Source organism: Patagioenas fasciata, chromosome Z (genome assembly GCF_037038585.1).
Source record: "Patagioenas fasciata isolate bPatFas1 chromosome Z, bPatFas1.hap1, whole genome shotgun sequence".
In the NCBI taxonomy this organism is placed as follows: Eukaryota; Metazoa; Chordata; class Aves; order Columbiformes; family Columbidae; genus Patagioenas; species Patagioenas fasciata.
Window position 1 is genome coordinate 65,804,871 of NC_092560.1, and position 23,777 is coordinate 65,828,647.

The 23,777-nt window shown below is 44.7% G+C and overlaps 1 protein-coding gene across 6 annotated transcripts in view; it reads left to right on the forward strand.

The window, feature by feature from the left end:
• Positions 1 to 2,251: 2,251 nt before the first annotated feature.
• PDZD2 (PDZ domain containing 2) overlaps positions 2,252 to 23,777 on the forward strand; it is a 203,301-nt gene continuing 181,775 nt past the window's right edge. For all 6 annotated transcript variants that reach the window (XM_071802550.1, XM_071802551.1, XM_065861791.2 and 3 more), the window contains exon 1: positions 2,252 to 2,393. The gene's annotated coding sequence lies outside the window, so the exon portion shown is untranslated. The remainder of the gene's footprint in view (positions 2,394 to 23,777) is intronic.

The following is a 23,777-nucleotide window of genomic DNA, read 5'->3' on the forward strand; positions in this document are numbered from 1 at the left end:
CTTTAGAGAGATTTAAATGATATTGTTATGTGAAGGGATAAGAAAGATAAAGCGAAGTCCCTTTTCATGCCAATTTCTACATTGGTTCAGTCGCTGAAATGAATAGAATTTTTCTGATTTGAATGAGATGAGGTTCTAACATAATCTGCTCTGTTGTCTTAGCCATGAGCCGTAGAATTAGGCTGGACTGTGGACCTTTAAAAGTGAAGATAACAGATAATCCGGAGTTAGTGCCTGTATATTTTGGTGATTCTGATCCATATGCTGCTGCCTCTGAAGTTAATAATCACATTTGCATGGCTACCAGCTATTATTTCCTGCCAGAACTGATCACAGGGGACCACCATGCTCTGAAATAAGGGCTCAGCACTCTATTCTGAGGTGCTGTGAGACCTCTAGGAATTCTTCATGTCCTGCTGGGAGATAACAACTTTTTTGAACTTGAGAGTCAAAGGGAATAATTCTCAGGGTTTCTCTTACTTCACCCCATCAACCATATTGCTGTTGTGAGCCAGCATAATTTCCAGAGAGCTACCTGGAAGCACAGAGGAATCATTTGCACGCATGGGTGTTCTCACTCAAATAATGAACAGAGCATTGTTCAAAGGCAGGTCCCTAGGAAGAGGCCGAAAAACCCATGGATGGAGACTGAATCAGTCTGATACTGCAATACTTTTGGAGGGGCCTCGATCCCCTGTGAACTGGCACTGGCAGGGGCACAGGGCAGCATTAGCTGCACAGTATCTTCAGTAGTGGCAGAATTTCATGCATCCCCAAGTCTGTTTTCGTTGAAATTTCATGGAATCATGCATCGGATGGACCCCGTCCCTGCAGGAAACCACCTGATGGGACTGCACTACAGCACGAGGATGCAGGGTATAAAACATGGTGGGACATGGTGCTCCTGAGAGCTGCTTGGTTACCTGTGACCTGGCAGGTGTCAGCATGTCTGCCAGCAGTGCTGGTGGAAAACTCGGCCTGCTGCTTGCCAGGAGCTGCTCTGTCACCAGCACCAGCAGTTGTTAATTGCTTAGTGTGCCTGGAATTTCCACACCTAAACAAGGTCAATGGCAGGAATCACACACCTGTTTTTTATGCCTTAGCCCAGAGTTCAGCAGCACGGAAGCGGTGTTGTGTGGTTCGGTGTTTTTTTATTTTTACTTTTTTTTTCCCCTCCTTGCACGCTATGGCCTGGCTGACACCACCTCCCTGCTCTGCATGGAGGGTGGTTGAAAATGCACTCTGTGTTACTATTTTGTTTGCATGGAAGTATTGCACATTTGTAGAACATTTTAACTCAACTAATAGCATCCTTTGCGTGTTGAGGAGTCCAAAGGCAATGCCTGACACCTTGTGCTGAGCCTGTCACTGCAACAAGCACCTCTAGACAGCCCTCCGGTTTAAACACTGGGCTTGATTTAGTTACCAGCCTAGACATTGCAGTCATGAGCAATCATCTTCAAAGGAGTGATAGGCAGAGCATCTGGGCCAAATTGTAACATGATTACCTGACAGAGTCTTTAATAAAGACAATACTTTAGAGACACTTTGGTTGATCTGAATTTTCTTTTTTTAGATTTAATTTTAGAACAGCAGTACTAGAAACACACTCCCTGAGTCTTGTATGGGGGCATGAACAAGAAAGGGACTCTGGCTTGAAAGAAAACAGAGCTGCTGACCATTTCCTTTTGCAGTGCTTAGGAAAAGTGAGCCCCAAGGAGCAACCAAACATTTTAGAAGGTGCTTTCATTTTAATGATCTTAAGTTTCTAGTAAAAAAGAGAACTTTTCTAAAAAAAATTTAAAAAGGATTCTTTCAGCTCCTTTTTTTAAAAAAAAAACGGATATTTTGCAGTTCATTTAAATCCTCTTTGGAACTAGCACTGCCTGCTGAGCAAAAACAGAAGATAAAAGCGCTACAAGAAAAATATTTAAAGGACTTTAAAAAATCCCGACCTGCTCGAAAATACTAAAAGCCTGCACGGAACCAACGCCTGCTGCTCAGGGGTCAGAGACTTCAAGCAACTCTTCGAGCGCCAGCCGACCCCCGCAGCACGATCACTGACCCCTCGGTTCGCCATCAACCCGAGGCGACATCAGGCATTGCGGCCCGGTCGGTCCCTCCGTGTCCCGGGGAGGGTGGGGAACCCCTCCCGGGCGCCGCCCCGCGAAAGGCTTCCGCGCCGCCCGCCCCGTCGGGGCCGCCCCTCGCGGGATCCCCGCGCTCCCGCCCCGTCGAGGCCGCCCCCGCCGCTCCCCGGGCCGGGTCGGGCCGGACCGGGCGGGCAGCGCGGCGGCGCGGCAGGCAGCGAGGGAGAGGCAACGGGCCGGGGGCCGCCCTGACCCGGGGACGCTGGGCAGGTGTCGGGGTGCAGGGTCCCCGTCCCCGCCGAGGTGAGTGGGGAGAGCGGCGGCGGCGCGGCGCTGCGGGCGGGGGGCGGCGGGCGGCTGGTGCCTGCCCCGCTAGCGGCTTCGCTCCCGCGGGAACGGGGCTGGCCCGGGGGCGGCGCGGCTGGGCAGTGCTGTGCTCCCCCCTCCGCGCTGCCGCAGCGGACCGGGCGGGCTCCACGCTCCGGCGGTTGATGGGAGACATCCGCCCCGCCACCCGCACCGCGGGGACTTCATTCCCCGGCGGCCGGTGAGGTGCAGCCTCCACGCCGGTGCCAGCGAGGGCTCCATCTCCCAATGGCCGGTGGCTGCCTCCTCCTTTACCCCCAGGCTGTATCTCCTGGGGTTGGCAGCGTGCATCACCTCACCCTATGGTGCTTCAACCCGACCCCCCAGCTCCCCGAGGGTCAGTGAGGTGCTCCCCGCATGACCCTTGAGGCTCCATCTCCAGGGGGCCTAAGTGGTGCATCCCCCCTGGAAGGAGTCTGTGGGATGTGTACTCCCATCACCCTAGGGGCTCTGTTCTTAGGGGCTTGGTGGGGTGCATCCGCCAGGGACCAGCAGGACTCTATGCCCAGGGGCCAGTGGGGTACATCCGTTTGTAGGTCAATGGGGCAGGTGTCACTAGGGTCCATCCCCGCAAGCCTGTTGGGACTTTCTTTCTCCTGGGCGTCAGTGGGGTGCATCAGTGGGGTTGCTCAGGTCTCTGCCCTGACCTTGCTCTTCTGACGCTGGTGTGCCTGCATGGAGAGCTAGGGGCAGCCCCGTTGCCTGCTGTGACACTTGGTGCTATCTCCCTGTGCTGTGGATTAGGTCATGTCTTGACAGTGTGTGTTACTGTCTTGCAGTGCAGCAGGGCCAAGGGATATGAGGAAGAGGGGTGATAGTCACAGAAAAACAACCACACACTGCCCTTCCCTGTATGCAGCAGTCTAATAAAATCAGACAGCATGAAGCATCTGGCTGATTTATATATTTTTTTTTCCCCCTAATCATCAGAACGTAGTTCTCTGTGTCATTAAATACTCTTGTCCACACAAAGCAGGCTGTGATATATGCAGCGTTGTGAGCCCGGGAGTGATTGTGGATGAGATACGTAAGAGGAAAACATCAAGAGCTGACCTCAAACTCTGAAGTTAACTGCGCTGCCTCTGCTTTGGGTGGCCTGGGGTACTCTCTTAAACCTGACTCAGTTTGTAACTATCAGACCATTACACTCAGCTGCAGAAAGCTCTGATGCCCCTTTGAAGGTGCCATAAAGCTATAAATGGGCTTAATATAGCCTGTCCTGTTAACCTTGGTCCTTTCCCTCATAGCCTTTTAATGAACTGCAGTGCTCATGAATTTCTCTCAATGGGCTGTCAGATCTTCTCTGCTTCTGTCTTGAGAAAGCGTGGTGGGGCCGTGTGGGAGGAGACGTCCCTGAGCTGCCTTTGGTCCTTTGTCCTGGGGGCTGTGAGAGTTGGTGTGGGACCGACAGAAGTGGTGGATGGGCTCTGGCCAACACACTGACAGCAAGTTCAAGCACTGGCCCTTGCACCGCTGTGTTAGCCTCATGGTTCCAGTGGAGCTATCAGGAGTTGGGCTTCATTTTGCTCCTGTTGTAAAGGCATCAGTAATGGCTGTGGGTATATCTTGTTAGAGTGCTCAATCACTTTGGTCCAAGTTCCTCTGTCTTTATCTTAAGGCAAACTGCGATGCGCGTACTCCCTCTGCAATACTTACTTTCACGTCCAGGATGCACATCCTTGCAAATATTGCCCTAATCCCTTGACTCACAAGCTTTGCCATTTGTCGAGTAGCTTCTCCCTCTCTTGCATGGGTCTTGCACTGGATAAATTATCTTCTGGGTAGCCAAAGCTCACAGTGCATGAAAGAATAGCCTGCACTATTACCAAGGTAATAATTTTCTGAAAAACAAAATGCCTGGATGCAAATAGAATTTAAAATGTGTCTTTGAAGTCTTTCTTCTTTAAAATTATTCAGTGCATAGCCTGGAGGAAGCCTATTTTTTTCACTTTTGTAAAACTCACGAACATTTCACAGAAGCAGAATATGATTTTTTTTTTCTTTTTTAAAAATTTATTTTAAAGAGCTAAAAATATTTCAGTTTTTATTATATGAGGTCTTTTTTTGTGTTCCCTTTACAATGTTGACAGGGGACTGCTAGTCTTAAAAACTTGACATATGAGTAGATGTTTTGTGTGTTTTAGTGGCCCCTGAGCTGGCAAAGGCAGCCAGCAGCAGCTCTGCCAGGGGCACAGCAGGGCTCAGTCCAGCCAGGGATGCTCAGGAGTCTCAAAGCAGGAATCAAGACTCTGGTTCTCTCAGCTGAGATGAACTGAGGGGAGAAGGTTGAAGTCCAAGCGATGTTGTAAAGGCTTTTCTAGGAATGCAGAGAGCTGCAGCTGTCTCACGTGGCAGGTGTCTACTGCAGGGCTCGTTTGGCAATGCCTGTGACATCAAATCTCTGTGTTGTAAGGGCCAAATTTAGAAGTTGTTGCATTTCTTCATGATATTGCCATGGGTAACTTGCTAACTCTTAAGTAGCTTTGTGGAATAAAGAAGTGGCTTTGGGCAGGAGTCCGGCTGGGTGCAAGAGTGCACAGTGTGTGTTGGGAGGTTGGAAGAGGCTTTAATGTGAGGTCAGTCTGCCTTAGCTCATCTGCATAAATGTTGTGAAATGTTTTGTTCAACTCAAGTGAAACCCTCATCCACTTCCTGCCTTTAAAATCCAAGTCGTGACATCTGTGAAAAAAAACACAACTTTTTTTTTTTTTTTTGGTCACTGTTTTAACCGTAGTTCTTGTACACAGCACACTCTGTCTCTTGGAAGGTCACTTGAGTTGCCCTAAATGAAAAGCTGAGGATTTTATCTGTGGAAACATATGGAGAGGTCTTATAATGCCGGCAAATTTCTATTTTTTTCTGAGTGTTATTTCTAAAAGTACCTTTCATTACTATATTTGTACACATTTCTATACTAAATAACATTTCTATACTAGATAACATTTCTGAATGTTATTCCTGTCTTCCATACAGGGCATGTTCTTTTGCCAGCTTTCATGCAGGTGTTGATAAGTGCTCTACATAGCAGTCTTACCTTAAACGGGTTCAAACCTCTAATAAACTCCATTAGACAAATGCAGAATTTTAAAAAAAAGAAGTTTTAACTGGGCAACATTAAATCAGGAAATGCAGAGGCTGAGGCTCCAACAGCAATATTAACTTGGCTGCAATGCACATCCTGTAAGCTCTTTTATGGCATACATCTCATAGTGTAAACAGGAATAAGCACGCAGATTAACGTATGCAGAGAGAGAGTAGAAAAAGGTATTTTTCTGAATTTGACCCCCTCCTCTGTGTGACAGCTGGCTCTTGTGTGGAGCCGGGAAAAGCCTGGCACTGCCTTATGCCGTCCTGGGCAGTGTGTCCAGCACCGACTCACACGTACCCCATTGCTGATGGAGTGAAAATAACAGCATTGAATGAGTAATTCGGGCTTTGTTTCTGTTGAAACAACAGCATTGTAATGAACTGCATTTTATTGCTCCAAGTCTGTGAATTGTACTATGTACGATCCTTAAGCATCCCCTGTTTTTGTTATTCCTAACTGGCATGGCTGGCTCTGCTGAGGCTGCTGGGGCTGTAATGAAGTGCAGTCGCTTTGCTTTGGTGAGTCTCAGCTTTCTACTCCTATTACCCATGTGTTATAGTAACAGCTCTCCTGGCTAATTTTAACTAGATCTTGTACAAAAGTGATTACATGAATATCGTATTTTAACAGAGATCCGCAATGGACCAAGCAGTATTGCTCTTTGTATTACGTTGTCTTAATTAAAAACTGTGATATTAATATATTTTGCTAAATTGGTAAATTTAGCCTGAAGGTCAGATAGTCTAATCTGACCTTCGCCATGTCACAAGACATTATATCTCACAGTTACCACTGTACCGAGATGGAGATTTGCATGCAATGTGGTGTCATCTAGGGCAGAGTCTGTGGTCCTTCAGCAGCAGCTTCCAGCAATGACAAAGGTGGTCTGGGTGAATAAAATTAATTTGTGTTTTCTCTCTGGGATAAAATAATTACCCTTTTCTGTTCAAAAAGGGCTCCTAATATAGTATCCATACACTGATATTGCTGCCTTGCTTTGACATTGTAAAGCTTTGCAAGGGAGATGGGAGCAGCTCTTATTCTGCAATATAATACTTCTCCTGTTGTACCTGCCTAATTGCAATGGCTCCTCTTTGGTGCAGTCTCCCAAAGATGCTGCTAGAGCATTGCAGTAAGCCATGCCAATTGTGCTTTAATTTAATTACTGTTTGATTTGGCCAGCATTCTATTAACTTTCTCTGCAGTGTTAGACAGTTTGCAAAGGGAATTAGTACCTGGGTTGGTTACAGCATTTATTGTGTGAGCTTAATCTAAATTCTTTTTGAAATGGAATTGTATTAAACTAATTTAGCAAAACTTTGAAATTACAGTAAGGCTGCTTTTGATACATTTTTTATTTACCTTTTTTTTTTTTTTTTCCCCCAAGTAACTGTGGTTATAAAAATTGTCATGATTCACAGTCAGAATGGTTCACATCAGTGTCTGGATCCCACTGGGTTTTGGTTTTGGCCATTTTTCCTTTGTGAGAAGCGAAGGCAGACACCACTTTGGGATCCCACTGCAGTGAACGGCCGGCTGTCCCCTGTCAACTCTCAGAAATGGAGCAGCCCCTGTCAGGACTTCTGCTGGGGGAGTTACCAGAAAGAACAGCATTGAAAAATGAGAAAAGCGTAGAAAATGGTCTCTAACTACATTAAAGACTTGTGAAACTTCCACCATTCTGGAAAAAAAAAACTTGTAATTTTACGGAGTGGAGCCATCCTCCCTGTCTCAGACTGGGAAAAAGAGCTATTCAATGTTACATTTTAATCATACACAACACAAAGACTTTCCGTCTGCTGTTTAAAATCCAGCCTTTTTTCAGCCTGTGTTCTGCCGGGATGTTTTCATCCAAAATGGACTGCTGAGGCTGACAGGAACACTCTGAAAAAGCAGCTCTAACCTTCCTTCCTGACACTTCAATAGTGACATCCACTGTGGGAAACTGGGGCATAAATGCATTAACACTTGTCACTGGGAAGAAAATTCTCTCTGTGATGGGGACCAGAAGAGAGTGATTCTTAGATTCATGATACAAATTGGTTCATTATTTATTTCAATCAAAGTCTGTAGGTACTGCTATAATGAAAAATTAAAGCGCACTTAGCAGAATATATGTGAGCTGACACTGTGCCAGCCCCAAAGCCTTCCTGACCTACAAAACAGAGGAGAGCTTTGGTGCTCTCTTCACTCTTTCTGAAGTCTCACACAAACAAACTTTGCCCACAAGTTTGACAGAGGTAGGATCTATTAAATGAGATGCTGAGCCCACTCTGCTTGCAGTTGCCTTCCAGGGAAAACATCCTGCTGTCACCTCCTGGGTGTTACACATCTGCACAAGAGCAGCCCAGCAGCTTGGTCTTCTGTAAATAATTTGCAGTTCACTAGATATCATCTTACCAGTGCCACCATACCATTGCAAGTTGTCTCTAAGTTTAGCAATGGTCTTGTCTTCTCAGCCTCAGCAGATGGGTAAAATACAGCCTGTGCCTTGCTGGAGAAGGATTTCTCCATGCTTCCCTCTGTGGGAAGCTATATAAATCAGTAATCAGGATCTGAAGGGGTTAACAAACTGCTGCTTCTCTCACTGCTCACAGAACAAAAACAATTGTCCAGTAGCGTGGTGTAATTCTGGCTTTAATAAGGAGCTATATATTTTACTAGCTGTGGTGGTCTTGGGATGACCAAGGAGTCATCTGTTGGGATATTTATGTATTTCTCAATACAATCTGAGGTCAAGAAAATTCTTCAAAATGATATGTGTTTTGAGAGGGCTCCTCTCCAAAGTCTGTACCAAAACACAAACCCTGAAGGCTTCTTGCAAGCCTAACACTCTGATGCAGCCCCAGCAGCTCCTCCGTGTCCCCTGAGCTGGTGGAGGAGGGTGGAGGGGACCAATGGCAGCCACCTCTGCTCGTTGTGGTGCCTCGCTGTCAGCCCATTAGCTTTAATCGGGGCTGGCAGGAGCTCTGATGGCAACTGACCTCATATTAAAGACTGAAATCCCTGTCTCATCTGAACTCAGTTCCCATCATGAAGGATGTCAGATGACAAGTGGGACAGGTATTAAACATTAACCAGCTGTTCAGCTTTAAAATATTAATCCTGGTCTTATGCTTCTACCTGTTTTACTCAGGGTGACTGGGTTTGAAGGACTTGAGACATTCATGAGTGATGACTACCTGTCTCATGGTCATCTGTATCCCAAATCTGCAGTTCCAGTTTCCACCTTTCAAGCCCTCCTTGCAGGTATTTCTGCTGGAAACATGCTTGCCATGTTTATCTGGAAATACAAACATGACTTCAGCCTAGTTTCCAGTTTGCCTTCCAGGCTGCCAGCAGCACAGATTGTATTACCCTTCTTTAATCATCTTCCCCACACTTGACTCTTTGCAGCAGAAGAGCAAAGCATCTTATCCATACCACTGAACAACGTTCCTCCATAAGGGTTAGATTTTGGTCCTCTCTTTCTTGGGATGATGAGCTGAGCAGGGAGATGTCTTCATTGGTATGATGGGGCTTGGGCTGTGGGATGAGATGTGGCATGCCCTATTCCAGCAGCAATCCATCTCCCCTCTTGTCTGGAGTAACAGACGTTCTCCTCTTTCTCCTCTGAATAAACCTACAAGCATTTCTACATGGCAAATCTGTCCCATAGCTCAGCTGGAAGTAAATAAACGCAGCAAACAAATAGGTGGCACCACTCCAAAATGTACAGTAATTCCAGCTGGTGGGCTGACGCTGCTGTCAGGTGCGAGGCTGTGGAGAGCTGGGTATCATGGGCTTGTCGTGCCCCACAGCCTTGCCTTTCAATCCACATCCACATGCTCATCAAAGGGTTTAAACCTCTATACAGTGAGTAGTCTTAAGTGTGGTGAATCACAGCTCCTGGATAGCGAGGATGGAGAGGACCTTCTGGGTTGCCTTAGCCCTCTACTTTCCTTTCAGAGGGATCCTTCCCAATTAAAGCACAACTGGTGACTGGAAGATGTTTTGTTTGGGTGGTTTAATAAATTGTCATCCTCTCTGCAAGCAGTAAAAGTGTATTTACTGATGAGGCTGTAAATTTCTTAGCTATGGGGTGGTTATTTACTGCACTATTCTAATGCAAATGTTTGTGGTTATGTTTGCATTGATCATACAGACAATGGACACAAATTTTACTTCTTGGTGCATTTAGCCTTGTTTTATTTTCTCCTTCCTGCTCTCTTTGTTTCACTATACACTGTGTAACAGAAATCGCTTGATGTATAATTGCCTGTCACTCAAGTGCCATTTTACAATCTAGAAATATATCAATTAAAATATTCTTCCTCCTCCAATTAACTTTGACTCTTGGGGGTGAGATATTAGTGTTTGCCTGGAGAACGCTCCACTAAATCATTTGGTACTTTATACATTTATTTACTTTTAAATGTGTTGTAAGTGAACACTAATGGCCTGTAGTTGTAACTGAAGAAAGGAGCGTTCATAATCAGAGCCGAGTGGCTGGCTGACCGTGATGCTACCGGCGCTGGTGCAGCTTTGAGTGCTCATCTGACAGATGTGAAATCACCATTTAAACACCGCCAAAGAGGCAAAACCTGCCTTCTTGTAATGTGCATCTTGAGGCATGAGGTAGGGAAAGATTTAGGTATCACAGTTGCAATTTGCCCAGATGAACTATTTCTCTAAGTATTTGCTAGTCCTAAGCCATGCAGTCCTAGCAGTTTCTTTGGTGGATGTGGACAAGCATCAAATATGGTAGTTCAGCTTGAGAAATGTGGAAACTCTTTAGAATTGATGTTTCTTGTTTGAAGTGGTCCTCTAATACGATAGCAGCTTTTCAGTGTGTACAGAGACTTTGGAAAAATGGAGTCTGTGAGTTAGAAGTCTCGTCTTGAAGCAGCCTGCTTTCTGATTAATGATTTTGTCTGTAGCCGTTTAATACTCTCTGTAGATGGGAAGATAGCTCAGAGGTAATTGCTCTGACGGGATGCAGGAAGCGTTACTTGTTGGAGATATGCTGTGGAATCTTTTCATGTCCCTTCTCAGTGTTCATTGAAGATAATTCTGCCTCAGGGGAGGGATAGCCTAAAATCTGATGGAGCTGGAATTAGATACCAACTGATTTAGGTACCTAATCTGCAGTGAGTAAAACTATTAGTTTGGATCTTGCAAGCATGCAAAGAAATATAGAAAAAAGTGAGGAGGCTTTTTGAACTTTATGTACTGTTAGATAGTCAAGACAGTGGACATTATTTTAGCTGCTGGCAATGATACCGCCATGGTCCCATACTTGTAGGACTATGTCTGAATCCATTGATTTCTGTTGTGGGTGGAAAGGCGAGAAGGGGCTGCATCTTGTTCTAAAACCTACTGTAAACTGCTAAGGCCAATTACTTTTTTTATTTTTTTAATTGTTAGTTGAAACTTTAACTCAATGAAGCCTGGAAACATGACACAAATGACTGTCAGTCTGTCAAAAGTGAACTTGAGCTCTTCTGTGGAAGACCTAATATTTACCTTAAGAACTCCTGGTTCATTTTGGTCTGTAATTGCCTGGAGTTTGCCTAGCTGCACGGACACTGAAAGTGGTTGGTACCATCAAGTCTATTGTGTAAGCTGTGAATGTCAATGCTTGTGTAGGTTGTGTTAAGTGTCAACAGCCTTTCTTTGTGTAAAAAAAAAAGAGATCCATTGGGCCCCATTTCTGCTTGAGCCAGAGCAAACCTGGAACAAAAAGTGATGGGTTTTACAGTAATCTTTTTCTTTCAGCTCACACTTCTATTTATTTAATGAAGCTGTTGGCACTGCAGGGATGGTTCGCCCTTCCTCTGCCATGGACGGAAACTTTCTGTTTGCTGGGAGGTGCAGCTGCAACCTGTATTAAGCTGTTTAATTTGAGGGGCAAACTGCAATTCCAGTTGAAATGAACACTAAGAGTCTTTATGGAAAAGTTTTAAGTGTATACATAGCTTGTCAGGGATGTACAGAAGCTTGCCAGCATTTGGGAGAGGTGACCCTTCTCAATAACATCCCTGTCTCCTTCCCAAAGCTGCTCAGGGAAGAGCAGGTTCTCAGTTCCTCTTAAATCTGGCCAAATTTTGAAGCAAGGGTGAGGAAAGCTTGTGTTGATACAAAGTGAATCTCGATTTTTCCCAGGACCTGTTTGTTCCAATGAGGAAGGTGTAGATATAGTCTGATGTGGCATGTTGGGAAAGGCTTATAAAAGCATTCAGGGCAATAAGCAGCTGCTGCTTCTGTCTGCTGGCATGTCTTCTTCTGGCTACTTGGTGTATCAGGTATAAGCTGCTGCTGAGTCCAGGCCATTGTCTAAAGGGATGTCCTAGAAGGCTTGTGTGTCCACAGGAGATGGGCATAAGCCTGGAAGAATGAAACTTCTCTCTCTGCCAACAGTCTTCTTCCTATTTTGTGCTGTGCGCTGCAGGAACCAAAGCTGCTATCCAAAATAGGAGTTTAAAGGTGGTCTCAGGAGCTCTACCTGCCTCTTATTATAGTTTTACTGATCACTTTCGTATTTGTAATCCCTACCCCTTTTTCTCCTGTTGCTGTGAAGAAAAGCAAAACAGGTGGGAGACGCTGGTGATGTGCTTCAGAAACAATGAAAGTTTATGGTATTGGAAATGCTGCCAAAACATGAAAAGGAAAGGGAAAGGATGAATTGGGGAAGGGGCGGGAAGGGGGCAACTTTTCCGTTTCTTACATTGTGTGTATCAGTAATGGATGGAAAATAATTTCAGACAAAGCTGTGAATTTGGTTTGTCCTTATAAAAACACTGATTTTTTTTTTTAAAGCTTCCCTTTGAGTATTATGGCCAACCTCATTTGACAGCTAGATATATTCATCTCAGTTAAATGCAATAGACAAAATCTACACAAAACAACTGCTTAACATTATAAGCAGCTTGCATAAACATGAATTATTAAGGTCACAAAAGCTCCTGGAAACCAGCAGAAATGAGTGCACAGTTGCATTTCTTTTTTTTTTTTTTTTTTCCAAAACATGCATTAATTAATGAGGGGCTTAGAGCCCAGTCTGTTTCTCCCCCCCCCACCTCCATCAGATTTTGCTTTCATCAAGTGGAGGAATAAAGTGTCACTTCTCACTCTTTTCCCCCCTCCTTTTCTTTGACCTGAAGCACAGAAAGGTGCCAGACATCAGCCTATGCAAGTCCGTCACTTGAAGCTGTGATATCCTAAAATGCTCAGGCGGGTTGTTCTGGGGGTGTCACAACAGCAACGCACTCTCCAAAATGGCCAGGGGTTTCATTTCATGTCCTGCCTGGACTGCCTGCATGCCTGCTGGGGCAGGAGCAGGAGACTGAAGTCCAGCTGCCAGGAGCTAAAGAGCAGTCACCTTCACGTGTTTGGGCAGTGCAGAGAGGGCAAGGTGCTCACAGTAGGAGCGTGGAAGAAGAGAAGATGATGAGGGGGATGTGGTAGTAGCTGGAGGTCCCACCCTTGCTCTGGGACTGCCACACACCCCAGTTGGTGTAGGTGTGCACACAGTGTCTCCTGTTGGTCCCCTCCAATTGATGTAGGCGTAGGCAGCATGTGGTGGCCACGATGCTCCTGAGTGTTAAAGCTGTGGAAGCATTTGGAGGGATCCTTTCCAGCACAGGAAAGAATAACAGGGGCTTGGTTCGGATATGGAATATGTAGACTGCTGAGACTGAGGTGGTGAACCCTGTTTGTGTAAAGTGAAAGAGCATGTAAAGATATGTCAAGTCAAGGGAGATGTTTGCAGCAATGAGTTGAAGAAGAAAAAAAAAACAGGAACAAAGTACGGTTAATTTTTTTAATTTATTGTTTCAGTTGTGGTGCTGGCTGGAGTGGAAGCAAATCAGGCCATCTGTGAGGAGGGACAGGCTACAGTGACCAAGATAGGAGATGAGGAGAACTATGATGATCGGTACTGGTATTGTGGGTGGTGAATATCAGCAAGCTTGTATAGGAAGAAGCAGCTCAAATGACAGAGCTTATTCATGGGAGCCTGTGTCTGGGAGAGAAGTTGTCCTCAGATATGGTCCAAAACTGTAAAAAATACTAAGAGACAGGAAGCAAATTTGTGTATAAGGGAGTTGAGTCTTGGTAGGCCAGAGAGAACAAATGGCTTGCCTGGTTTCTATTGTAAGTAAAGCCTCTGAGGCAGACATCTCTCTGTGTTTGTCACTAGTCAGTGTGAAGATGAAGAGAACAAAGGCCAGTGGTTGGTCTCTCTTCTGTCTGGGGTTGTTACATCTGCAGAAGAAACTCAGATATCAAAGATCTGGATTATTGAGCCCCAAAAAGACAAAATCGGTATTTTTTTGGCCAGGAGAGACAAATGTTAAAACCATTATTCAGATGCTTCTGGTCTGGAGCGGGTACCTAGTTTTAACCTATCAAACAGCAAAAGAAGTTCTTTGGAGTGAGTTTGAAGGGAGGAGCTGCCTCCACTGTGCTGCGTGATGGGACACGAAGGTCATGGTGCAGTTACCCTGTAGCATATCACTTGGGGGGACAGCAAGAAAAATGTTTCTGCCATGCTTGATTCCACCATGGTTTCTGAACACAACTAGTCAGGGGCTGCTTTTGATATATAAATAAAAAAACACTAAGCAACAAAGGAGCTTTAAAACAAGCAAAGACTTGATGTATTTGTTAATATGCAGGGTAGCAGTGCATTAATTTTAAGGCATACTTTTTATTTTTTTTTTAATGAAATGAGGACACTAATTAAAATTAATCCATTTATACATGTTTCCACATTCAATTTTAAAGCTTAAATAAAACATTCACCATGTCTGTCTCTTTTCTCATCCTGAGACAATACAGACCATGTAACCTTTAACTCTTTAAGGTAATGAGCAGAGAAAGCTGTCTTAAATGATTTACTAAAAGATGTAAAAATTGCTTGTACAGTGGAGATGGCTTTTAAAGAGCAGGGAAGATGGCAGCAGGAATGTTGGGACTGCCTCAAGATGGTTTTTAATGCTTGCCTTTGGGAGCAAAACTTGAGTGAATTCATGGCTGTTTATTTTATAATGCAAATTATCACTCTGAGAAATGCACATCAAGGAAGGTGGCCAACAGACAGCTCATTTTCATGAGAGGGGTGGGAATGAAGGGCAGGGAGGCAGCTGGGGCTGCAACTCCCAAACTCAGGAAGGATTTGCACTAGGAGGGTCGGGGAACCAGAGAGGTGGCCAAGTGGATCAGATAGACCACTCGACTAAGATGCTTTCTTAGATTAATTTCTATGATTCAAAAAAAAAATAAGAAAAGAAAAAAAGGGGTTTATGGCAAAGAAACTCTTTGAAGTTTTAGTTCTGTGACACTTGAGACTGCAGTGTTGTCAACACTGAAGATATTCTGTGCCTTGTTTAAAAAGGAAACTAAACATGACCTTGGGTCTGTGATTTTTGGTACCTCCTCAACGTATGTTAATTAGCAAAGACCGTGAGAAAAGTAGTACAGCTGCTGAGGGAACTGTATATTCTAATTTTTTAATGTGTTCCAGATATTATCAATTGTGCCTACAGATCTTTTGTGCAGTGTGGATGTTGACAGTGTGTGTGCAGTCATGCACCATGTTAAGGCACTTGCACATATAGTGGTGGCAAATCTGTTAAAAAAGCCAAAGAAAAGCCCCAAACATCTAAAAAACTCCTATAGATGATATTTTAAACTGTAACGTAAGCTGTGTGTCTCTGTTGTGTTTCAGGCCATGCAGAAGGGAGGAGATAGCTCGGGGCAGGTCTGTTGTGTGTGATGATGTTCCTCTCTGCTTTAAGATGCAGATTTTTAATAAGAAACATACACATCTCTGCTTCTTGTCACTCCTATCCCTCGGATGTTTTGCTTCTCTTGCTGTCTTCTATCAGTTTCCTGTGCTTTGGTCTTGATGTCTGTTCTTTATAAGCCTTCCAGCCTGAAATCTGCCCAGCACTGACCCCACCTCATCTCCCAGTCCTCTTTACCAGAACTAAAGCTCAGCAACTTCAGATGAAGTAAAGGAAGGAGGAGAAAAATTGCAAATCTCCATAGCAAAATGTGCAAACCAAAGCTGTCCTGGCTTGGGAAAGGAGTGGCTTGTTGTGGGTGTCCTACAGACACAAGCGGGCAAGAAGTTTTTGTTTGGTGAATCAGCAGATTGAGAGTTTAGATAGCGAGTTGTTTCCAGCAGTGTTTGTACTCTAAATGTTTACCCATAGTGAGGAGGCATATTGTTCCACCTTTCCCAGAGAAGTCATACCAATGTAGGAGTTTTGAGCCCTCTTTATAGAAGAACAGAATGGTTGGGTTTGGAAGGGACCTCTGGAGATCATCTAGTCCAACCCACCTGCTAAAACAGGTACACCTAGAGCAAATCATACAGGATTGCATCCAGGTGAGTTTTTAATGTCTGCAAGGAAGGAGACTTTGCAACCTCTTTGGGAAGCCTGTTTCAGTGTTCTGGCACCATCAAAGTATCCCCTTATATTCAGATGGAACCTCCTCTGCTTCAGTCTGTGCCTGTTGCCACTCATCCTGTTGCTGGGCACCCCTGAAAGGACTCTGGTCCCATCCTCTTGACACCCATCCTTAGAGATATTTATCAACATTGATGAGATCCTCTCTCAGCTTTCTCTTCTCCAGGCTGAACAGACCCAGCTCCCTCAGTCTCTTCTCAAAAGAAAGGTGGTCTATGTCCTGAATCATCTTTGTAGTCCGCTGCTGGACTCCTTCCAGTATTTCCTTGTCCTTCTTAAACTGGGGAGCCCAGAACTGGATGCAGTACTCCAGATGTGGCCTCACCAGGGCAGAGTAGACGGGGAGGGGAACCTCCCTCAACCTGCTGGTCACACTTTTCCTAATGTACCCCAGGATACCCTTGGCCTTCTTGGCCACAAGGGCACATTGTTGACTCATGGTCAACCTGTTGTCAGCCAGCACTCCGAAACCCTTCTCTGCAGTGCTGCTTTCCAGCAGGTCCACCCCTAACCTGTACTGGTGCCTGGGGTTATTCCTCCCCAGGCGCAGGACCCTACACTCGCCCTTGTTGAAATTCATCAGGTTCTTCTCTGCCCAGCCCTCCAGTCTGTCCAGGTCTCGCTGAATGGCATGATAGCAAGTTTGTGGCTCTTAAAGAAGTTGCTGGGACCTACTGTTTCAAGATGTGCTTCTGGTAGTTGATGTCCTTTCAGGAAGCCATGAAGAGATAAATGTTGCAGTTGCAGGAGTTAAGGCTGTTTGCTGGGGGTCTTCCTTCTCCCTGGGTGCAGCCATGGGAGGGGGGGAGCACAGGAGGACATGGCTGGGAACTCACCCTCCACCTTGCCAGCAAGTGGGAAGATTTCTTGTTGCAGAAAGCAACTTTGGCATGGGCTATGATGGGATTTTTGTCCTGTGTGCTCTGTTTTCTGTCTCAAAGTGCTGTGTAAAATGACTTCTTTGCTTCCAACTGCAGATTCAAAACTGCTAACCACCCACCGTACAGCTGCTAATGCACAGATTAGCTCCACAGCCAACAGCTTTAAGTAATCAAACAGAGATAATTTTGCCTCTGTGACACAACAAATAAACACCAGAATCAGGAAAAATCCTCTCGCCCACACAATCCTACCCAGGTTTTCAAGGGCAGGGTAAAGGATTTCATCAAATCAGCAGCAGTGACAAGGTCACCAGTCTTGTCCCATCTTTGGTTGATGGTGGGATACGGCTGTGCGGTGGTGTGGGGTGCTGTCAGGAGGTCACGATGCTCCATAACCTGATGGGACCATCGCCTGCTACTGCTGCTGCAGAAGACATTAAATGAGTAGAGCATACACTGAAGGTTGTGTATTCAATCGTGCTTTTACAGGAAAAATTGTGGCTTGGAATGGCTTTCATTGATGATTTCAGCCTTTAACTTTCCGTTCTTCTGAAGAACAGGCGTTTCTCACATCTATCAGGGGTTTAGTGCCATTAAGGAAATACAACTGTTACATATCTTAACATTGCATCTGTGGCTTCCTCCTCACTGACCAATCTCCACCAATGTTGAGAAAGAAAAGAACTCTAGTGCAAAAAATTGTATCAGAAAACACATCTTTTTACACTTGAAAAGCCTTTTTTCAGTTGTATTTCCCAGCTGATCATGACTGTTTTATTGAAAATGAAGTCTCAGCTTTTTTTTTTGTTTTGTTTCGTTACCGAATTCTAACTGCTTGGAGTTTCTCTCATTTTCCCTGCCCTTTTCCCCTTTGTTCTAGGAAACTCATTTCCTTATTCCTGCTATTAAGGATACTTAGCATGTTGTCATTGGGAAGCAGCACTCATTTATTCATGGAAAGAAGCTGCTTAATGTTTCATGCATTACAGTGAATAATTAAATAAAGAAAAATATCTAAGCCCACAAAACTAGCTGGCAGCTGAAAGGAAGAAAGCATTTGCAGTCTGCTGGGGAAAAGTGACACTCCTGGCCTGGTGTCCTAAACCACAAGGGTAAGGTTTAAAAATGAATACTTCTGGTGTGACATTCAAAAAATCTGGATTTTTCAACTTCCCATGCATTTATAACATTAATCTTTAATTGTCATACTCTTGAGCCACTGGCTACAAGAACAGAGATGAAATTGATGGGGCTAAGGAGAACCAGGCTGGCAAGTGGAATGAAGTGTCTGCAGGGAGGACGACCTTGTGAACTGCTGGGGATAGAAAGGCTGTCAACACTCATGCAGGAGGGGAGCTTGGCAGCCTGAGAGTGTATGGCAGTAGCGGTTGTCATGTAGGATGTCTAAGTGAGGGGCTTTATTGGCCTTTATAGTTCTTTTCACCATTTCGGGGCTGTTACAGTTGTCACCTCTTTTATTTTGGTTTTATAACAAATCTTAAGACGCAAGTGTTGGGCTCTGTATAAATGAGATGAAAAACTGAGGAGATGGGACTTCCGTGCAGGGAGCTGGGAGAGAGGTGACTGCTCCCAAAATGATCTGAATAGACCATGGAATTTTTTCCTTTTCAAGCAAAACCGGAACTGAGCTGTAATTTTACAGTGACCTTTGTTGTTTTACAAAATGAGGTCAGACACCTGCCATCCTTATGGCATCGGAAGCATCATTCTAACAGTAATTAAGGGCCCAGTTACAAATGGGCATGTGTGTTGCATGTTTCTTTTTTTTTTCCCCTATCTAGTTTTTCCCTTCACTGCACATACCATCTCAAACTGATAACGTGCTTCAGCAGAATTTGTGAGACCAGAGACAGATCAAGGCTTGTGCAGAGCAATAGCTCCCTGTGCCACCAGACTTCCCTTTGAATTTGGTTAGTGTTAGTTCCATCATCTGAGGCAGGAGCCTTTGCATTCTCCTTTTTCCATGCCTATGCTCTGAGTTGTATAGGCTGGATCACATAATTTGTGCCTCTATCTTTCCACTGCCTCCTGCATTTTCCTCTCTGTGTGATCTGCAGCCCTAGCAGCACTGGGGACACAGTGATCAGGACTGTGGTCATGCCCTATACCACTGTGAGAATTATTTATGTGGATCTGGTGTGCTTGATACACACCAGAGCGAATACTGTAATAACTAGAGGACATCTCGCAGCCCTACAGCTTTCACGTGCTTCCCTGCGCTGCCAGCACAGCTCTGGCCTGACCTCTGCTCAGAGTGAGAGATTAGGTCCAATTTATCTTCTAGCAAAACAGGGTGAGGCTTAGGGAGCTGTTGCAGCATCCCAGACTATCCAAAATTAGGAGAAAGGGAACTTTTTGGTTCCAAAAAACTGTCAAAAATTGTTGTTGAGGGTTGGGCTGTATCAACGCTGTTAACTCTTCTGCTGGCTTATCTATGTACTGCTGAAGTAGTGGCCGTTTAGATCATGTCCACCAACTCTTCCCTAGATTGAAAGAATCTGCACTGAAAGGCTCATTCTTGATAGGACAGATACAGAAAAGATGAGAAACTATTTGAGAGGAAATGTGGGTTTTAATTACTGCCCCCTGCACCTTGTTGGTGCTGGCTCACCGGTTTGTGATGGGCTGTAGGACAGAAAGGATAGTGGCATTTTATATGTGCTGTTTATACCACTGCCTTAGACTTTTCCTGTAGACTTGATTCAGCAAGGTAACTAACCACACATGTAGTTTGAATTTCGTGAATACTACTACTGAAATTACTGACATTCTTCCTGTAGTTCATTTGAGATGCATGGTTGTAGTGTGACCCAATTCCCAATGAAATAGGTGAAGGAATTTCCCACTATTCTGATAAACCCAAATCAGGTCCTAAATCCAGTTAACCCTTCAGGCGCCTGCACTGATGTCTGCTTATCGCGGTACCATGGTCTGGGAGCAGTACAAACATTGACATGCACTGCACTGATCAAAATGCTTTCCATATGGTATACCGAAAGAGAAGCTCTCCCACGCCCCTGACTCTCTGCAGTTCATCTTCTGATGCTGCTCTCTGGTACTACCTGATTAGTCCCCTGCTTCGACCACTCTCGATTTTATTTAGGAGAAACTGCATTTTCTCTGTGCATGAGTAACAGGTAAGAGGAGTCGCTGTGCTCGAGAGCTCTAGTGTCGCTAAGAGGGCAACAGCAGCCAGACCTGGAAATCTAGTAGCTCTGGTACCACTGACCTGAGGATTAAACTGTTCTCACCAAAACGTGAGCCCAGACTGTCAGTTTGCCCATGATAAACTTTAAAGAGCTGGGAATAAAACTATGCCTGCATTTGTTTCCTTTGCAGCAACTTTTTAGCTGGAGGCTATTAAATGACTACAGCAATGCACGAAAAGCCCCCACCAGAGACCTGGCAGTACTCAGCTGTCCTCCAGAATCCCATTCTTGGGGTTTTGTTTGTTTGTCATCTGGATTAAAGGGATTAAAGACTTAACCTTTGTACAGCCTTTCAAATAATAGCATGTTTGTGCTCGTACTGCATGTCAGAGAAACATTTTCTCCCCACTCCTGATTTTCATGATATAAGTAAAGATTTGAAAGTGGTCAGCCTTATGTAAAGTCAGGTCTTGTGCTTTGAGTCCCTCTAAATTTAGCTCAGTGCCCCTGTTCGTCTCCACCCAGGGCTGTTGCTGGGACCAGGACAGTGTACCCACTCCAGCCACCCATCCTGAGAACCTGGGGGGTCTGTGTTGGTGGGGGCTGCAGGCTGAGCTGACAGCTCCTCGTCCTGCCCCCGCGACTCTCAGCTGTGTTTTTCATGATCAGAAATAAAATCTATGCTGCCAGACGGGACCCTGCTGCATGTCAGCCTGTCGCATGCCAGCCGGATGTGGGAGTTCTTCACCTCCTAGAGCGACTTTTTTTAAAGAGGTATCAGAGATTTGCAGTTGGTAGCATAGCCCTTTGAGTGAGTGGCAGTGGCTTTTTCACCCCATCCCCCCTTTCTTTTGGGATTATTTCAACAGTGACTAAAGTTTTCAAAAGCATCCAAGTGATTTAACGACTTTATTGTCATCTGCAAAAATAAGACTAAAATCTTATTGGCTCTAAGAGGGACTTAAGAGCTGTCTTTAGCTTGAACATTTTATCTCATCCCTGTGCATATTCACAACATGATTAAGAGAAGACCCAAGACCACCTTTGGAACCAGCATGGGTAAAAGCAGTTCACTAAGGGATGCAGGGTTAGGGGAGCGCTGTTTTTGGACAGCTGGCAGTGCCATAGGATTCAGCTGTCAGCATCGGGCTCTGCAAACAGTTGGTAGAAAAAAAGTCCAAAAGGACTCTTTCTGTTCACAACTGACTGGATGTAACAAAGAAGATAGGACTTTATTATCTGGATTAGATAGCAGCTTTACCATCTGGACTGTCATCACGTTCAGTAACTGTTACTCCCTCCATCACACTACAGTTCTTTTCTAGATAGAACAGCCAAAATAAATAGTAATTTAAAAACTACAGTACATAGAAAACCCATGGATCAACAAATCTATAACCAAGAAGCTATTGGATCCAGCCATGCTCAGGACCTGAGTGACAACTCCTTTCCCTCCAAAGATAGCACATGCAGGGTCAGCATCTAACGAAGCTTAGAGGTCTTTCCTCTGTGGAGATATATTTTTAAAGAACTGTCTGAATATTACCTAAAAATGTACTTTAAAGGGAATCCATAATCAAAGTGATGTAACAACAGAAGTATTTACTTTTCTACTCGACCCTAGAAGTGGTAAGTCACAGTTAGTTAACTATTCTCTGCATTTTAGAGAGGATTTTATCTTGGAAGAAATTTGCCTTACCCTCCCTGAATTTATTATAGAAGATGCAAGTGCCCTTGTGTCTCCTCTGCACGAAAGGGAATACAGACTGAGCTTGAGCAATGTAGGTTAAATGTGCCAACAGCTCTTCACTGCAATAAATACCTCTTGCAACATAACACTGAAATCTGTGTATTGCAAGCCTGTGCTTTCTGGAGCATAATATACTTCATCCACTCCACCAAATGCTCATAAGGAAATTGTAAGTGAAATTGTGAAATTAAACCACTATATTTGAGAGTGAACTTGCACAGACAGTTTGGACACAAGCACCTCATTTGGGCTCTTGACCATACCATTTTCTGAAGTAATTCACAGCAAGTACGTGACAGTCAAACAAGTTGCATCAAACATTGAGCTATGTCATGGCTAACATGAAGAAATAGATGGAAATATGGTTACAGAATTGAAACTTTGGAAACTGTGTAGCATTTCTGAGAGCTCCACTTACAACTTTGGGATAAAGGTAGTAAGAGAGATGTAAAGGCAGTCAAAGTGAATTAAGTTAAAAAGTGTAAGTGAGTATTAATAGGACCTTCAATATTAAACAATTTACATGTGTGTCTGGCATTTATAGATGAACTCTGCTGTTTGTTACATATTACATTAAAGAAGAATCCTGAACCAACATATCAAAATGTCAAGCTAACACAGCATTTTTCTTTGATCTCCTATTTTTCTAAAATGAATTATTGATAGCCCTTTTCATGGCTGGCAGGGGAGGTTTCTGATTTTTATTTGTGTATTAGAACAAATCTCCTATTCCTTCTGTAGGTAGATCTCTTTACAACAATATCTAGATGTGATATGTGCAATTGCAAACCTCAGATTCTTTCTCTCAGGGAATGTTCTCACCACCCACCCCTTGTTGCTGTGATTTCTTAAGCTGACATTTTCGTTGGAAGTCTTCAAGCACATATATAGCCCACCCTGGAGCCTGTGGTCAGGTCGAGGATATGATGGTTTTGTGTGGGCCAACAGACCACACTGGTGGGTCTCCAGCTCCATAGAGGAATCTGAGCTAGCTTGCTTAGCTTTCAGCGGTGTGGCTTGGGAAGGCATTTTGCCAGAGCAAGGTCAGATTTATGCTAGGTTTCAGAAAGCCCAGGTGGGGAGAGGGTGTGCACAGGTTTTTGGTGGGATTGGGGGATAACTAGGTCTCCGTTAGCCACCATCACCTGCCCTGGACATAAGCAAAGCCTTGGTCCCTGCAAGAGCTCTGAGCTGCTCCTAGTTTCATGGTTTGCAAAACTCTTTAACTTTTCAAACACCACCCCAGTTACAGTTCTGGCAGTTGTGTGTTTCTTAAGGGTCCGCCTCTACTCCTGGAACTTGGCAGCCCCTATCCCATTTGCTGTGCTTCGCCTACAAATGAAGAGGTGGTTTTGGCTTGTTATATTTTAAGGTCACAGGTCTTCATCAGAGTGGAGAAAACAAAGCTGCCTCCTCATGGTCTCCTGTTCATCCTGTTTAGCATTTTTAATTCCTTCCAAAAGATGCTGCCTGAGTTCGGCAGTTGTTATTGGGGCTGTTCCTCCGATGTCTCTGGGTTTACCCTGGCCAAAGGAAGAAGAGTGCAAGATGTGGCCATTAGGCTCATGAAGGGTTTTAAATATGGATGGATGGATTAAAATTGTCTTACTCAATTTTAGTCAGAATAAACTGACTGGGAGGGTGGGTGTGGGTGGCCTTAGGCAGATTGCCGTATGGAGGACAGATGAATGCACTTACCTTCTTATACTCCCCCATTCCCAAATGTGCTTCTGTTACCTGCATCCTATCACAGATTTGGGGAGTGCAGTTCCTTCCCTGTGATTTTGGGAAGGGGGAACCAGCAGTCCTTGCTTTTCTGTGCCTCCATGGAGACGCAGAGCCTGCCTTCTGCTGTCTGTCTCTCAGCTAGCAGGTCCGCTCATTTTCTTCATGAGAAAATCAGGTTTTCTCTCTCCGTTCCGCTGACCCACTTTAGGCTCTTTGAAGGCACAGTGGAGCTCCCCGGTGGCTGCAG